Source organism: Saimiri boliviensis, chromosome 1 (assembly GCF_048565385.1).
Source record: "Saimiri boliviensis isolate mSaiBol1 chromosome 1, mSaiBol1.pri, whole genome shotgun sequence".
In the NCBI taxonomy this organism is placed as follows: domain Eukaryota; kingdom Metazoa; phylum Chordata; class Mammalia; order Primates; family Cebidae; genus Saimiri; species Saimiri boliviensis.
The window spans coordinates 265,627,411-265,646,697 of NC_133449.1; the positions used below are offsets into that span (position 1 = coordinate 265,627,411).

At 37.3% G+C, this 19,287-nt stretch overlaps 1 protein-coding gene across 3 annotated transcripts in view; it reads right to left on the minus strand.

The window, feature by feature from the left end:
• NIPBL (NIPBL cohesin loading factor) overlaps positions 1–10,627 on the minus strand; it is a 198,172-nt gene extending 187,545 nt beyond the window's left edge. For 2 of the 3 annotated variants that reach the window (XM_039464756.2, XM_039464792.2), the window contains exon 1: positions 9,407–10,627. The gene's annotated coding sequence lies outside the window, so the exon portion shown is untranslated. The remainder of the gene's footprint in view (positions 1–9,406) is intronic. The other variant, XM_074386607.1, reaches the window with a different exon arrangement.
• Positions 10,628–19,287: the final 8,660 nt, after the last annotated feature.

Genomic DNA, 19,287 nt, shown 5'->3' on the forward strand with positions numbered 1-19,287 from the left:
GGATGGTGGTCTTTTGGATTGTGTGTATGGAACTGCTGCTGTCCAGGGCATCACAATATTGAAGTCCTCGTCGTCTTCAAGCAGGTGGTGGCAGGTGGCGCTCTTAGTCTTCAGCTTGACCTTGATGTTCAGCAGGGCCTCATACTTTTGGGCCTGGCCCTGCCCCTCTTTCCAGGTCTGTGCCAGCTCCAAATACAAGTGTGGTAAAATTCTGTTGCGCTGCTCTATATCTGCAGGGCCTAGCGGGCCACCACCTCCCTCAGACTGTTCTCCAGAAGCTGGCCTTCAGATTGCTGGAGTCCAGGTGGATCTCTAAGGACTGGACTGAATGTCTCAGCTCTGTGAGCATCATCTCAGCAGCTCCAACTTACACAGACAACATAGTGACCACTGTTTGGTGCTCTCCTCAATCTGCTGAGACCAGTACTTGTCTAGCTCCTCTTGATTCTTCTGAGTCAGCTTGTTGTATTGGGCCTGGATGACTGCTATGATCTTGGCGAAATCCTGATATTTGGGAGCATCTACCTCCACGATCAATCCAGATCTGGCAAGGCTTGTAGGCCTTTTACCTCCTCTTCGTGGTTCTCCTTCATGAAGAACAGCTCCTCCCTGAGAGCCTTGATCTGTCTCCAGCTGCAGCCGAGTGACACTGGTGTCATCGATGACCTTGCAGAGCCCATGGATGTTGCTCTCCACAGACTGGCACATGGCCAGCTCTGTCTCATACTTGACTCTAAAGTCATCAGCAGCAAGACGGGCATTGTTGATCTGCAGAATGATGCAGGCATTGTTCATGGTATTTGCGAAGATCTGAGCTCTCAGGTCCTTGATGATCTTGAAGTAATGACTCCAGTCTCTGACCTGGGGTCCCTTCTTATCCAGGTGCTCCCAGATTTTGCTCTCCAGCCTCTGGTTCTTGGTCCTAGGCTCCTCACTCTGTCCAGGTAGGAGGCCAGGTGGTCGTTCAGGCTTTGCATGGTCTCCTTGTACTGGATGCTTCCCATTCCTGCCAGATCCTGGGCCATCCCCTTGGCCAGGCCCCTGGACCCCAAGATGCTGCAGAAGCTGGTGGAGCAGGACACAGAGATCCGGGAACCAGAGCCCCTAGCACCTGCACAGACGCTGGCCGCACTGCTGACCAGTCAGGGGCCATAGCTGAGCGGCTGGACAGGGCCCAGGGACTGGTAGTTGGTGGAGAAGGTGGAGAGAGTGGTAAAGCTCATGCTGTCCAGGCAGGAGAGTAAGAGGAAAGGACTCAGGCTTTGCTGACCCTGAATAGCATTTTTTTTTACCTGCTGTAATGTATTTCTCATTAATTAATTTATCTGATCATATATACTAATTAAATTGGTAAAAAAACTATAATAAATCTAAAGATTAAAATAAGAAAGTAGATACTTCACCTCTTGCAATAATATTCCAGTATCTTACTCCAATTATATTGCCTGAGGAATCAGAACAAAAAACCCTTCCTGTACTTCACGATCCTCACTAACAGCTTAAAAAGGAACTCTGCTTTAAAGTTTTATTTTTATAAAGTTATGTATGTATTGTTAGGGATATACGTAAATAAAATATTCTTATCCCCAAAGCAAGAAGCCCTCGAGAACACAACTCTACGTAAGAAAATTCTATTTTGAAATTAAGAGAAATATACTTGCCATTCACTAATCTTAGATTTAAAAACTTATCTTTAAGAACTACATATGGTTCAACTCTAACTAAACAACAAATATGGCTGACAGATACAGAAACAAATTCTTTTATCAAGGGATACAAGTAAAAAACCATACAAATGCTATAAGATGGAATGATCAGGGAAATTTTGCAAAGGCAATGCTTTCTCTTTCTCCTTATAAAAAATTTCTGATTCTTGAGCTCAGATTTTAAAAAGTATTATATATCTGCAGAAAAAAAGTGGGAATACACAAATATATATTTTCATAGTGAATATCAATATTTTTCCACCAGCAATCTATTTTGAACTTACGAAGATCTCAGAATTTGAGGCCTCTGAAACTGCCCTAGGTTTCATCAGTGAAAGTAACACATTATAAGACCATCCACATTAACAACAAATACCTACATTAGCCACAGCATGTAAAAATTTGCTTTGGGGGAGATAAGGATGCAATTGACATTGACAGTGAAAGGAAGAGATACATAAGAAAAGGGAAAGAAAAAAAGTAAAAAGATTAGTAGCGTTAAATAAAAGCATATGTCATGTGTGTCTTTCAGGATAACTTGAAGGTAAGATATGGAATAAATAGTAGTTTCTGAATTCTTTTCTCAAAGGGGAAAGAATCAGTAGTTTTCAGGTCATGACATTTTAACTTTCAGTCGAGCTTTCTGAGGTATAAGCAGAAACCTAGGAAAAAAAATTTTTCATGTGTATCAACTTTAAAGAATAGTATTATTAATAAAAATAAATAAATGATAATAAATGGAGTTATGTCCAACTTAAAACCATGTAAAATTTCAACTTGGTCATTACCTAGAAAAAACTAAATTACATAGAACATACACTAAGATGATCAATGTCTTTGGCTGGAAACTGGCAACCCACAATCTGATTCAAATAAAGACAACTAAAGGCAGGTTTCAAAATACTGAGAGGATTGACAAGTAGTAGTGTTGAGAAAACGCTGTAATGTATTTCCTGGCTAGGATTAAGGACAATTAAAATACCAAATTAAAGATCATAAATATAGATCATAAAGACCAATATTTTAAAAGTAAATTATAGTCAGAATTTAATAATTTATTAGTGCTTTAGACATTGTCAGTTCTAATGTATCTAGAATATGTATTTTTTCAATAGTGCTCATATAAAAATAACTATGTATTTCATCTGCGTAACTGACCCAAATATGTTAATTCTAACAAAAGGAAATTGAGCATTTTAAAATTATGTCACAGCTTCTGAAATTCTCAGGAGAGGTAAAAGCATATATAATTATTTCAATAAATGTATATTGCTAATTTCTGAAAAAGTTTTTCTTTTCTGTTAAAGAACAAATATGTACAAAAGAGAACTCTAAAGGAATCTGGTATATCCATGTTAAGTGATATGTTACACATGTAAGATGGCAAAGCAATTTACCTACATGAATTGTTTTGAAAATTTAATGCTTTATTGGGAATTTTTTTAATGCCTAACATTATTATTAAAAGTAACAAGAATCACAGTAAAATCATAAAAATAATCTATAAATTAGCATGACTGATCATTTTTTTAAATTTCAGTATATTTATAGCCTAAGAATAGATAGCTTTTGCCAAATTGTCTAACGCTACCTAGTCCACAGATATCTACATTTACTATATTCCACAGTACATGTATTTAAAAATCAATATATTTATATACACATTTGAATATACAAACATTTTGTGTGCTATACATGATGTAAAGTAACAAGCTGCTTTTTTTTTTTTTTTTTTAAGACTATAATCAAATAGTGAATCAGCTATAACTGACCAAAACATTTTAGGATTACTCTTGTAAGCCCCACAAGAAAAACAGAGTCACTAACTTTATAATCAAGACTATCCTTTCACCAAAAACTGTATTATAAATTTTTAAGAGCCAGGGTAGAAGAATGTAAATAATAGTTGTTTCAGAATTAGATATAGTTTAACAGGAATCCTAACTCTAACATTTGTTAGATTTGCTACAGTGGATAAGTTTCTTAAATATGATGAACCTCAATTTCCTCTGCAAAAAGAGAACACTATCATTAACTTCACTCAGTACCTGGGTGGTTCAAATCATGATACACAGTATCATGGTTGAGACTTACGGGTAAAGTTTCAAATCTGAAGTCCTTTCTCCACTTTCTTGAACTTATTAGTTGTGTGACCTTGGGCTAGTCACGTAATCATTCTATATCTCAGTTTTCTCATACAACCAACTTCAACTTCATAAACAAGTTTTCAATACCTTAAGGAACTGAAACTTTTCCTGGCACAGTTTCTGGCACATGAAGACATTAAACATTACATATTATAAACATAAAGCACTCAACATAGTGCCAGACACAAAAAAAATCCCTTATTAAATCTTAGTTTCCTAAACTAAGTTTTTTTAAGTTTCAAATGACGTACTATATCTAAAACTCAAATTCACCCCAGAAAAAAAAGATATGTCATAAAGATGAGAAAAAGACCATTTCAAATGTGTTAAAGGTATTCACAAAATGAATACCTCTAAGGTTGTATGTAATGTCAACAGTTCTGGAATAAGTGCACAACCTCCCAAGTTGATAACTGGAATGATCAACATTCTCTGGCTATAAAAATACTGAAACTTTACAAAATGATTGATCAATCACACTAATTTATAGATTCAGCTACTATCCTAATATTGGTCATACACATTTCTATGAATGAAATGACTCTCTAAAGTTGAATTTTTTCTTTCTAACAGATGCTTTGACAAAGAACTTCAACTCAATATTAAAATCTTAAAAAGAACTAAAAGCTTCAAAGACTGCTTAACAAAAAAATTTTTTAAAGATAGTAAAGAGTTCTGGATTTTTTAAAAGTATTATATCTCCAGAATATATAGCCTGAATTTTATTTCAGCTTCTTTGCCTGAAGTACACAATTTTCTTGACTAAATGACTGGCAAGCATCAAATCAACTGAACACTCAAAAGGATAGTATTAAAATTTTACTGAAACTAGATATGTAGAAGCCTGAATCCATAAGAACAAATGTAAATCAGACTGATCATTTACTAATTATAGAACCATTAGCAGTTTTCTAAACCTTTGTAGCTTCAGTTTCCTCATCTGTAAATTATAGATAATTATTGTTTCTACTTTTGGGCTTGTTAAAGGATTAAATATTACAGGGACAGACTTAACTCCTGGCAAATAATAAGCCCTCAAAATTTTATGTGACAAAATCTTAGCTGGCAATGCTACATACATCAAGAAATGATCTCTCCTAATAATATAGCTTTGAGAATAGAAAAGAATATGCCTTAAAACATAATGCAATTGGGCATAGTGGCTCACTCCTGTAATCCTAGCACTTTGGGAGGCCCAGGTGGGTGGATCACCTGAGGTCAAGAGTTCAAGACCAGCCTGGCCATCATGGTGAAACCCCATCTTTAAAACAAAACAAAACAAAACAAAACAAAAAACATAATGCAATTTGACAAAATTCAATTCAATAAAATTGACTCCAGATTTACACCAAGAAAAGAAATTACACATGACAAATATCTAAAGTTACTTTTATTACTTAATTTATTTGGGCAAAATATTATAAGCACATAAAATACTCTTTAAAATTACGATGGCCTTAAGAGACATGGAGTTTAAAATTCCTTTTACATTAACCAAAAACACTAAAATTCCACTCTATTTTAATACTAGGAAAATACAACCAAGAAAACAGGAAGCATCTCTCTAAAAGAAGAGGAAAATGCATTTTGAACTTAGAGAATTCAAAAAGTTACAAATGGTAACAGTGTCAGGACTGAGCAATATCTAGCTTCAAGACCAGAGCTCACACATTTCTTAAAGCAAGAAAATCTAAGAAATACTAGTGTCAGGGAATCCCTTATTCTCCCACTGACTTACTACATGAATCTACACAAATCATATGGTCTCTTAAGTGTCAAGTATTTCAACATTAAACAGAATTCATGCTGGTCACTTCTCTCACAGGGATATCAGAATATTTTTAAATGAACTCAGGTCACCTTGAAAAAGAACTAGTTTTAAAATACAAAGAATTATTATAAATGACAACTGTGAAAAAAGAAAAAATTTTGCTTAAAAAGTCCACCTTAAGATAATTTTTAAAGTCTATATAAGACCATAAATTACCACCAAACCTAACCTAGTATGCCCAGGATATTAAAATAAGCATGTTCAACTGAACAGTTAATTGTCAGACTTCTATAAAGGTTCCTCGTCAGTTATTTCCCATTCACTTTTATGGCAAGTGAATGTGATAAACAGAATTAAAGTTACATTTCTCTAACAGGAATTCTTGTTTAATTCAGATTCCCTAATCGCTTCACATAAATAGAAATCTTAATTTAAAATTTTAGAATTTCTTACAAATTATGCTTTTCCTAATAAACACCAGAAAGGAGGACAAAATGAAATTATATAAAATGCAAACTCCTGGTTTTTATTTACTCTTATATTATTAATACATTTTATTTTGAGAAACTAAAAATGCCACAATGGAGTATATCAAACATGTAACACAGATATGTTCAAATATTTCTGACAGTTTGATGGTGGACTGGTACCAAAAAGTTAAATACGAAATTTGTTGAAGAAGCCTTAGAAAATACATTTTTCAAATAAATTTAAAAAAAAAAGAAAAGAAAAAAAAAGAAAAAGAAAATACATTTTTCAGTGGGGTAGTCTGGCTCCAAGTAAAGAAAATTTTGAATTGGTACAGCTTTGCTCATATTTTTGAAATTTAATAATGACTACTATGAAGAACCAAATTTACTGCCATAGTGAAAACTCACTTTTCATCCCTGAAAAGAATCTTATGTAGACAGTTTTTCTTTTTTCAAGTAACATACAACTTTTCCTTAAGAGCAGACAATATTATAATAGATCTCTAGAACAGGTTCAAAAATGTTCTCAAATAACTTTAGTAAACAAATTGTTGAATGACTTTAAAAACACACTTTTCAAACACTGGAAATTATTTATTTGATGTTCAACTCTGACTTACTTTCATTATTCACTTGAAATCTCTTCACATAACAGAAGTTATTGATAACTCTTCAGAGTCAAGATAAACAGTAAGTGATATTGTTGAAATTTCCTTTAGGTATACTGGAAAATATTTCCCCAAATAATATAACCAGGATTACAAGATTACTGATCTGATCTCTCCTTTCACTGAATTTAAATTTTTTAAAAATGGAAATAGATCATTAGCCACTGGTGAATATTCCAACCAACAGAGGGGGAGCAGAATGCATAGATTATACTCTTTAGGGAAACAAATTATTTTCTCCAACTAATTTACTAGTTTAAATTTTACAATTGAATTTTACACAATGTTTTCTCCTTTAAAAATGACGTATTTAACTGGTCTGAACCAAACAAGACATATTTTTAAATTTAAAGAAATTTTAACTGTAGATATCATAATGAAAGCTACCACACAACCTATATTACTTACAAATTACTAAATATGTAGAATTGGGAAAACAAATTGGGAAGAACTAATTCACTATAACTTAGTTCCAAAGTCTCAAGAAAAAAAGAATCAGTCATATAAACCCAATATCTAACGCACTTATTCAAATATCTTCCTAAGAAGACAACCTCTAAAAATAAGTTGCTTCAGTTCATGAAAACTAAGCAAGCAGAACTCCTCTTTTCATTATCTTTAGGAGAAATATGTTTATCCCTTGATATACATCTTAGTATTTTAATTAAATAAAAGTTGTAGAGATAATCACAAGAATATATGAGGGCCTTTAAAACATTTATATGAAGTCCTTACCACCCCATTACCAAAAAAGCAAACCCTCTGCTTTCTTAAGATGTGTTCTCCCCGTCTGCATTCCCTCCCTGGCATGCCCCCTACTCACACACCCCCCACCCGCAGTAGGCCTGAGGCCCCGCAGCAAACAGTGTCTAACAGGAGCAGGCAGCACAAAGACAGGAATGGGAGATTAGTGGGAGGGAGGGAGGCCGGGATTGGGGCTCAGCAGGAGCTTCAGGCTTTTTAAAATTCAAACTGCTCCCTGACCAATACAAATCACGGACACGCTACTGACTACTACACGGATTTATAGCATTAAAAACATGCCTAGTACGTGACAGCTATATTAACTTCATTCTTTTAAGCATTTATCCGTACATTTGCAGGAAATGTGGAACAATTTATTGTAAGCAGGACGCTAAACTAAAAAATAACCTTCACAAAGTAACTCACTCTACAGTGACAATAATTTAATGACACAAAAAATTTGAACCAATGTAACATAAATTAGTAAAACAAGAGATTTTGCTGAGCCATGCCGCTTGATTTTAACCAGTGAAAGTTTTCCTTCAGCGAATATGAAACAAAGTATCCAAATAGTGTAACCCAGGTACATTTTCCCAGCAATTTGCCTAACTGAGGAATTTTTAATTGGTGTTTCCCCCTTATACCAACTTATATTACAAACGCCTCCATAAACAAGCTCGAAACACTTAACTTACTCATGAACTAGAACTTGTCAAGTTAGAACTGACATTTTTCTCCAGCATTTACAGATACATTTGACCTATTAAAATGACACCTCTCTCATTACACAGTCAAACATCATGGCACAAACAGCCAATGACAATCCTGGGACCTCAAGAAGAACTGCCCTGACATGAAAGGATGGCACCTTCTACAATTTTTCAACCTCCCAAGGATTTTAAGTATAACTTAATTTTTTCTTCTTCCTTTTTTTTTTTCTTAAAAGAAAATTGGTTTTACCCGTATCTCAGCACAATTCTGAGAACACTTAAAATTTCTTTTATGCTCCTACACCTTTTGGTCAGGAAGCACCTGAGTGTTTTATGTACAGTCGTTTAAAATGCCCTTACATAACGCATACAAATAGAAAGTGGCAGAGTAAACCTGTCAAGTACTTTATATTTGTCTTTGAATAAAAAATCCATGTGCAGCAACACACTGTCAAACAACAAGATAAAAAGCTCTTGGAGGGGGAGATGTGCAGTGTCTACCACAGTATGGTTTTCCGTATTAAATATTCATGCGGACGATTTAATTCTTTAAAAAAGAAAATGAGTCTTTATGAACTTTCCAACGTCCAAACAAGTTTTACAAAGAGAAAGAATTACCTCGGGATCCGTGTCTGAGTATTTACGTTTGTCTCACTAACTGAAACTACTTCCTCCCTTCATGGGGTCACAGGGGGAAGAAGGGGGGTTGTTTGTTTCACTGGGACGTTCCCCACTCCCGGACCGGGAAAGTTGTAAATATGGGGACGAACGGGGCACATTTGCTGTTAGTTGTATTGTTTCCGCCTCCTCACTAGCTACGGCTCCTCTCCCGGGCGAGGCCTGTCACCGACCAGCAGTCGCTCCGCTCAGCCCGGAGCTCTCCTAATCCCCGAGCTCAAGTAGATTCCGCTGGCCCGCGGCCTGCACTCTCCGCCGGGCCTACGCCTCCCCGGCCGCCCGGCAGGAGCCCAGTCCCCGCCACCGGAGCCGGCCGGGAGAGGGTACAAAACCACCGCCACCCAAGGCGGCTGCCACCAGAGAGGAGCGAACTCTACACTCGCCCGTGGAAGAGACCTGGGGCCGCTAAGGAAACGGCGGGGAGGGGAGCGAGGAGGAGAGACGCTGAGGACCTGGCGCCGCCGCCGCCGCCGCCGCCGCCGCCGCCGCCGAAATAAAGAGCAGGAATTTACCTGGGCGAATCGGCGTCTGAATCCAAGGGGAGGCCGAGGCCGCTGTGGCGAGAGACTATAATCCGGGCCGGGAGTGGGGGTGGCTACGGCTCCTCTTCCGTCTCCTCAGTGCGGGGAACATGTAGAGCCGGGGGGAGACCAGCCGAGAAGACAAATCGTTGCTTCTTCTTCCTCCTCCTCCTCCTTCTCCCACATAGAAACACTCACAAACACCCGACCAGGGGCCCGAGCTACCGGGGGGGCATCGCCGCGGGCCCGGGAACCAATCCTCCTGCCGGCGGGGGCGTCCCTCCCTGCGGCTTGGTGGTGTCGGGTGAGTCGGTACCGACGGAGGGAGGGGGGGGAGGGTGGGGGGAAGGAGCCCTGTGTGTGTCTCTCTCTCGTTCCGTCTCTCCCTCTCAGAACAAAATGCCGACCGGAAGTGCAGCTGCAGGAATGACTCCCTCCGCCGGCGCCAAACACTAACAACCACCCCCTCTTCCCCACTCCACTTCCGCCACCGCCGCCGCTGCCGCCGCCGCCGCCGCCACTGCCACTGCCACTTGGGCTCGCGTCCTCGGCCGCGCCGCGCTCGGGCCCAGCCGGGGCCAGCAGCCGGGCGGCGGCGGCTCTCCTCTACGCCCTTCTCCTCAGGGCGGCCGTGGATGTTGCCAGTATTGTCGAAGCTTCAGAGCTACGTTTGCTCCGCGACACCGGCGGGCCGGCTCTCCCCGGTCTTTATTTTCCTGGAGGCGGATGGGAGCGAGGCCTGAGTTCGGCAGTGGTCGTGAGCGTGGGGGGCACTGAGGCCCGGACGTGCTCGCAGGTCGCGGACGGCGGCGGCTGAAGGCCGCGCTGGCGGTCCCAGATCGTCGTTAGCTTCAGGGAGCGGAGCTCTGGGCGGCCCCACAGAGGACGCCCGCGATTCGACGGCGATGGTGCCCGTTTTAAATGGTGTCCCTGCAGCCGAGTGGATGGATGGATCGTACTCTTCTTTTGAGGCCGGGACCTTAACGCCCTTCTGCGCGGTATTTCTGCGGAGTAAGAACGCAGCCCTTGGAGGTGAAGACGACTCTCGACTGGACTGAATTGGAATGGCGTTTGTGATGCGTTTATTTCTGGAAATACGCGGTCTCCGCTGCTCTTGCTTTTTGTCGGCGGAGGTTTGGGTTCTTCTCTAACCGTCGTGATAAAGGCCTGTAGGCGACGCTACGCCAGCGCGAAGCTGTGCTGCGGCGGCCCCGGCGCCCCGCGCCCCCCTCTAGGTGTGGGTGGAGCCGAGCACGCGGGGAGAACCGCCGGCCCCTACTCGGCCACCGGCGCTGGCGGGCGACCGGCGGGCCTGCGGCCGGCTGATTTCAAACATCGTTTTCCTCTTTCGGTTTGGAACACTGAGGCGCTGGACAAGGCTGGAATACAAAACGTGATTATACGTGCAGTACCATGCTTGTTGTAGTTTTTAAATTGTAAAACAAGAAGTAACTCCGTCGTTCCACAGATCTCTATTAAATTTGTGTAAATTAAAAGGGGGCTATTCTTCAGGTTAAAAAGTGCAGTAGGTAAGCGGATTTTTATTCGACCGGGACGAAATTCATGTTGTATGACTCGTATTATTTGTGTGTGTACCAGTGGGCTAAAAGTAATTAGGAAAACTTGCTTAGATCATTCCTTTTGCCTCAGGCCACTCAGGGGGCCAAGATCCCGTCATTCCTCTGCTCTGGGCCCTGCGACGGCTTCCCGTCTTGAGGGGAGTGAGCGAAAGCCTTGACGGAAGTCCCCGCGCGCCGGGGGTGGTGGGGGCGGGCCTGCCCTGGCATCCTTGCGATGAGGACTGTGTCCTCGTCGTTCCCTCTGCCAGGTTCTTCCCTGAGCGCCCGTAGGGCTTGCTTCTTCACCTTCAGGGTTTTGCACAAGTGTCACTCTGTGCTTCTGCGGCCACTTTTAAACTGCAGGTTCACTAGCTCCGTTCTCATTTTTTCTTTTGGACAATCTACATATCCGTACATGTTTATGTTGATATCTCTCCTTCCCTAGTGAAATGTAAGCTCTAAGAGGACAAGAGGTTGTGTTTTTCTGCACTGGTGTTGTGGCCAGCTCCTGGAATGTCACACAGTAGATGCGTAGTATTTGGTTAATGAATGAATGACGATTATAAGGGCCTCGACGCTCCCCATTTCTGTCTTTGATATGTACTTACGTATACTTACATGCTTCAGAGAGCTTTATAAAAGCTTTAAAGTTTATAACAGAATTCTATAAACATAGATTGCTTCTAAACGTTGGAAAGCCCTCCACAACACCAGAAACCCACAAACAAGGGATAAAATTGGTTTTTAGGCTTCTGTAAATGGGAAAGCCCGAGGACAGTGCATCAAAAATGATCATATCCATACTGGGCGGTTGGCTTTGCTCTCCTGAGTCTCAAACTGCATTCCTCATCTTGTCGTCCTCTGTCTTGCAAAATAGATTAAAAGTGTGAGAATTTATTTGGTTGGCTCAGCCTAAATCCAGCACTATTGGAAAAGTTCATTCAGCAAGTATTTATTGGGCACAAATGGGTACCAGGCACAGTGATTCAAAAGGTGTGTGTTTCTGAGGCTAGGACTGCATATAAGACCTTACATAAAGGACCACATAGGGCTACTTTGGTTGCTACTCAATTATGCTGTCAAGCAAAGCAAATGCTAGTGAGATTTATTTTTAGTTTTCTTCTGAAGAAAAGGTTCAGTTAAAGCTGAGGTCAGGCTTAGTGTGGATATTTTAATTCATCATTTAGTTTGCTGTTTGCTTACGCTTAGGGTAGCACTAGATTTACTTAATCATGATTTTTCAGTACTATAAAACAAAACGTGGGAAACTGTATTTCCTAGTTGCCGGAAAAGTAGGCTTTTTAAAGTAAAATGAGTAAACATATCGGTAAACTAGAAGCTATGCAGTAAGGCTTTGGCTGTGGTATTCTGAAGTTTCATATTTCGTGTATTGAATTTTTGGACAAGAAAAGCCTTGATAGGTATTTTATAACCATTAATACAATTAATGAAACATTGTTTAGTAAATCCAATATTATTTTTCCTATTAATCTTCAGAACAGCTTTAATACAGATGGCTCAGAATGTGTTTTTCACTGTTTCAAAATGCCAGTATTTTCATTTGCTAATAGAAGCACAATTATTTTCTTGTCTGCTTTCTTAAATGTTACTGGTAAACTTTTACATGTCCAGGTAACTGCAGCTGCTACAGGCAGTCTACTGTGGAAAGTCTTGGTATTGTTGTGTTATTTAATTTAAAATGTTTTGTTTCTTCCCATTATTGAGTACTTATTAGTTGCTAATTAGCTTTATGCTAGGCACCTCATACATGGTAGTGAATGAAAACACAACACTACTTCATTAAGGGTTTTAACTTGTATATAGTTTATACCACTTTTTTTTTCCAGATTATAGAATTAAATAAATTTCCCTGCATATCACAGCATTTCTCTATTAAATTAAATAGTATTTTGCTTGTGTAAATTTAAGTATCCAAATTAAGTCCTTACTTAGAATCTGTTAATCTTAGTGTTTTCTTCATTTCATTGCCTTAGTGTTGTGGGGTTTGTTTTGTTTTGTTTTGTTTTGTTTTGTTTTGTTTTGTTGCTTAATATTTTCCCCAATACCATCCATTTGTTTTGCTCTTACATTTTTAAGTCTTTTATGTTCCAAATCAGGTGACTTATGTGCTTGACTTGTCCATTTTAGTTTGGAGGATAGCTCAATAAACCTTTATTCTGACTTTAAATTGCCTCCTTGCTTTAAGAACTGAGTTGCATGACTCAGTTTTCTTTGCTAGGAATATCTCTGGATAGTCTTACATGTATTCTAGATCAATGAATTGCAGAAGATTTTATTAAAAATTTTAAATGGATTTCAAGTATAAACTATCTGTATCAAATGTCATCACCAGTAATTGCTACATCTGAAAAATTGTGAATTGATATTTTTATTGAAGAATATTTATCTTTAAGATAAATGTAATTTGCTATAAAATGATAGTAATGAAAAATTTTAGAAAATCATTTTCTTTTCACTATTTTATTCCTGCCAATTATTCTTTGTTAGTGATAAATTGTCTCTTATGGGAACAAATTTGTTAAAGTTAGAAAAAAAACTGGTAGTATATGTATGCTTTATAGATTAGACTCTACCAGAATTATTTCATATTTAGAATAATTAAATTGCTTTTAGGTTGATGGATGACTTAAGAAAATGATGAAGAGTTAACTAAGGATACTGATTTTTAAGGCAGAGCTACAAAATTAACGAATGCCTTAACACTGTAAATATGTTCCTGTTTCAAGTTTTCAAAGTAAATACCCTAATCAAATTTGAAAATAGTATTTATGGAGTTTATTCAAGATAGATTATCCATTTTGTTAAAATTATAGAAATGAATAGTTGTTTTCCTATGGATGCCTTTTTTCATTTTGGCCTATTCTGGTCCTTTAAGAACAAGCTTTGTCCTTTCATTAATACTTCTCACCTATAATTATGAATTTTCTCTATACTTGTAGATTTTATACACACCATCTATTTATAATCCTATGACACTCCTATATTGTTTATGTTTTTTTGTATCTATGCCTTATGTTCCTAAATCAAAGTGACCAGTTCCATGTTATACTAAAAGTTTCACTATGTAATGCATAGCGAATTACACATAGGGAAGGGCCTCAAAAAATACGCTTCTGATATATTTTAATGTAAAATTATTTAAGATCATAAAGTTTCATGAAAGCCTAATCTTCCTGGAACCTACACATATTCTGGATGTGAACCAGAGTTAAACTATTCAAGTATTTTAATACTGAACTAATCTGGAAAAACAACAGTTAAAAAATGACTGTATTTATGAAGGAAGAATACAAAATCTATTAAAAATTTAAAACATTTAAAATAGTTATGAAGGGAGGCTTATGGTGCTCATTTTAACAGCTCTCTTGAGTAGGTTAGCTTGTAGTCAAAGCATCTGCTCCAAACCAGTGTTTTAAACTGTGGATTATAGTACCACTATGGTCATGAAATTAATTTGTTGTGTTATGACTAGCATTTTTTATTTAAAACATAGAAGATAGAAGAGTACATCACAGATGGTAAAGGTATATGGTTTTAAGTAAACATTTTTTCATGTGTATATGTGCTGGGTTACCTTGTAAAATATATTCCTTATAGTGGGTGACAGGCCAAAAAAAAGTTTGTTTTTATTTTTAAAAATATACATTTCAGATTTTCCTTAGAAAATGGGGGAAAAAAGGAATGTTAGAAAGATCTGACTGCCCATGAACTACTGAAGGATTTTAGAGGAACACCAGGGTATTTTGGAGATCCGATACTGGTTTCAGAAAGGTAATGTTAAGATAAAGAGTAGGAAATAAAATATGTTGTTAGTAGAAATGTGAAATATGGTTAAAGTTGTGAAGAGGAATTATTTTTCTAGTGGACCTACATTTGTTGTGTTTAGATCTGTGACTACTATTGATCTGTTGTAGCACATTTTCTGATCTAAAATGTCCAATACAGCACAATAATAAACATGGGGCAAAATACATGTTTGTTTCTATTTCTTCCCACCTTCCCTTCAATCTTAAAACAAATGTTTATTAGTAAGTCAGGGCAAAGCAGTTTCTTCTTTCACAGAGTAATTATCTTAGGAACAGCTTATTTCCTGAAAATGATGGCAACTCCTTTCTCTCTCTGAAAAATAAACCTTCAGTAAGGTTTTTCTCTCTAGCCAAAGTAAATAATAATTTATTAAATAGGTAACTCTCATTCACCATCCAACTCATTCTATATATTTAAATAAATGTACTTGTAATTGTGTACAGGATTTAAAAGAGAGAAACTTAGGAAGGAAGGAAGGAATTGTGTATAAGAATTTAAAAGGGCCGGGCGCGGTGGCTCACGCCTGTAATCCCAGCACTTTGGGAGGCCGAGGCGGGTGGATCACGAGGTCAAGAGATCGAGACCACCCTGGTCAACATGGTGAAACCCCGTCTCTACTAAAAATACAAAAAATTAGCTGGGCATGGTGGCGCATGCCTATAATCCCAGCTACTCAGGAAGCTGAGGCAGGAGAATTGCCTGAGCCCAGGAGGCGGAGGTTGCGGTGAGCCGAGATCTCGCCGTTGCACTCCAGCCTGGGTAACAATAGCGAAACTCTGTCTCAAAAAAAAAAAAAAAAAAAATTTAAAAGGGAGGCATTATATTGTATAAATAGAATGAAAAGTATCTAACCAGAAAGCAAATAAGGTAAGGATTCTATTATACTGAAATATTTTAATAAAATTTAAATATTACTCTTTCACTTTATTTGCTATCTTTACATTTCAGTATTATAATGTTGGCAAGTCTATTTAAGAGCACATTAGTAAAAATTTCCTTTTTCAGGCATGTGATACCAAGTCCCTTTCCATTATAGATAAGTAAGGCCTAGGTTGGTGAAAACCTTAGCTAAACACAAAATTTGCTAGAGAATCAACATGTTAAGAAGCTCTAACTCTAAGCTTATTCACCCCAAATATTTCATCAATGTAATACACACCCTATTGAACTAAGAAAGGAATTGTATTACTAACCAGCAGAGGGAGCCAAGTCAATCATGAAAGGTAGGAGTATAAAGGAACATCATATGACTTCCTGTTTCGAATTTAACTGTATGGCCTCTGTTTGCTTTTTGAGTTTACGAAAAAGACAATCGTAAGGAGAGAAAGGCTACCAATGTATATCAAATAACGATAGGGTGACAATTATAACTCAAGATTACCTTGCAGGAAAAAAATTATAAGAAAAATTGAACATAGAAATGTGTAAGTGAAATGTCTCAGTATTGTAACTTAAGATGGAAAAACCATGGAAAACAGTACCTCAGAGCCATGATGAATTGCTATCCAAATGTAACAGTGAATATTTCTTAGTAATTCCATTTTCACTTAAAGTTGAAATTAGGCTGTAAATAGATAACGTTTTAAGATTATAAAGTTGGTACAAATAAGTGGATTGTACATCCAATTTATGTGCATTTAAGAAGGGGTAAAATTTAATAAAAAATGATTACAGTGAAGTAATAAGGATATGATTTTTCAGCTTAAAATTAGAGAATAGGATTTTTCCACTACTGTTTATGAACACAACAAATAAAGTAATATCTGTTTTGTGAGCGATATTGGGAGGAATATAGTAACTAAGTTGATTACTGTCAGCTTAATTTTGTCTAAGAACTTCAAAATGCCTGATAGAATGGGTGCGTATTGAATGAACAGATGTGATCTATTTATTATTTGAAGTAAATCTGTAAGAGTTGAGCGTTAGCTAACTGCATCAAAATAAAGAATGTAAAGACTCAAACATTTTTAGTTAAATAACCAAATGAATTAGCTAGTCTAGCCCCTTGTTGCAAGGTTTGTGGAAATATACCAAATATACTTTCATTCATGTGTTTATTCCTTCCAAAAATATACTTCCTAAACACTATCTCCAAAGGACATGGAGCATATCTTCATTGTGAACTAGACAAACTTCTTAAATTTTATTGAAAGATTTAATTTCCCTGATATGTGAACAATCATACAAATTCAATATGCAACTAGTGATTTCAAGAAACTGATACTTGGAAATCACTTATGGGACTAGACTGCCTTTGTAGGACTAACAAATTAGGCACAAGATTAGAAATTAAGAGTTATGCAGCTGGAGGCTACAAGATTCTGACCCTAAACTGCTCCTAACATCAGTGCTTGAGATATTCTACACACCCTGCACTTGATGGATCAGTGCTGGCACCACCGAGATCAATAAGCTGGTTCATCAGATCTTGTAGCCCCCGCCCAGGAACTGATTCAGAATGAGAGGACAGCTTCAATTCCCTATGATTTCATCTGCAACCCAACCGATCACTCTCAATTCACTTGCCTTCCCTAAAAAATTTTGAGTACTAGAAAGTAGACTGTAAACTTCTTTTATAATGCTATATTATACTGGCATTATTTTATATATTGGCATCTGGTGTTAAGTCAGTTAATCATAGCAATGATATCCAAGATGTACAACTCAACAGTCCTAGAGACAGTTTAATACCAAAAAAAGAAAAACCTCAATGTAACCAGTATTACTGCTTGTAATTATTTGTTTCCTTTACACAGGAGTTGTGATGAATATGGGCTATTTGAATTGCATAAACAGCCTAACCTTTTAAATGTTTCCACTCATGAAAAATAGCTATTATGAACTTTTAAAAATTAAATTAATAAAGTGGCAATAGGTTTACCATGAACTATTCCTTATTGACAAGCATAATAGTGGGTTAACTAATGTCAAAGTCTAATAAAAACTATTTACTATGTCACCAAAGTCAACATTTCAGAATCTAAGATGTAGTATAGTTATTTCTGTTTTATCTAGTTTTCATTTAATAATCTCAGATTCTGACTAACAACTCAAAAACCAAAGTCTGGTGAGAAAATAACTTGAACCTTATTCCAAAGTTAGGAACGATGACAGGTAAGGAAAAGCATCAAAAAAGTGATTTCAGTAAAGAAGTTCTCTTTTCCTAAAAAATTAAACATAAAAGTTTAGTCAGGAATTTGTACCCACACGTGAATACTGCTTTTAATATTTTTCTTTAGACATTTGAAATATTTTATTTTCTCCTTTAAAAAAAAGCACCAAAACCCAAATTTATTTAATGTTTCAGATTTATCAGCTTCTTTCCATCTTACACTGTCAAATTCTGTACTGCTTCTAAAGCACCTACAATTAACTCTACAAAAACTGTAAAATTAACACTCAGCATTGCCTTCTTCCTAATTTTAACATCACCATTCATCAGCTTTCTCCAATAGAGTCAGATGATTACTTAGAATTATATCTAGGCAAATGATGTAACTTTTGCTTGATGTATGGGAAAATAGCTTACATTATGAATTTAGAAGAGCTATAGTAGTACCTGACAATACTTCATAGACGGAAAAGTATTTTTAATTTAAAGAATGTATTGGATGTCTTTCAGAATTTCTGTAAAAATTTTTGACTGTCCATTTTGGCTAGAAGCTTAGAAATGATCATGCTTAATTTTGTGTTTACATTACATCTTTTGGATTTTCATTGTGTACGCAATATTGCTATAAAACATCATAGTTGTGGAATCTGGCTCTTTAAGAAATGCTCACCAGAAAACTGGTTTGAAAACTATTCTGACTACAGTGTAGCTATTATATTCACTGATAAGAGTTTAGTATGCCTCTGAATATAAGTAAGTCTCTAATTCCCGGTATTTTTTTTTTTTGGAATATTAGTATTCTAAGAGTATCAGAATGTGAGCTTAAAGAAATTTTGAAGTTGCATATCCAAATTGGCAGATAATATTCTTAGGTGGGACGCGGTGGCTCACGCCTATAATTTTAGCACTTTGGGAGGTCGAGGTGGGCAGATCACTTGACATCACAAGTTTGAGACCAGCTTGGGCAACAAGGTGAAACCTCATCTCTACCAGAAATAGAAAAATTAGCCAGGTGTGTTGGTGCACACCTGTAATCCCAGCTACTCCAGAGGCTGAGGAACAAGAATTGCTTGAACCCAGGAGGCAGATATTACCCCACATTCAACAAATAAATATTAAAGAGCTTTACATAAAGGATAATATGACAAAATTTGCATTTTAGAATAACCCTACAATTAACAATAAAAGGAAGTACCTGTAACATTACCCCACAAAAGGAACAATACTTAACGTGTGGTGAACTTGGAAATTTCATACAATTTAGAAATATGTATTGAGCTGTAAAAATGTTCATATTCATGACATGATACTTTCTCATCTGGACTCTTGAGGTGGCTATATATTTCTTTTGTAATTTCAATTAAAACAGAAGC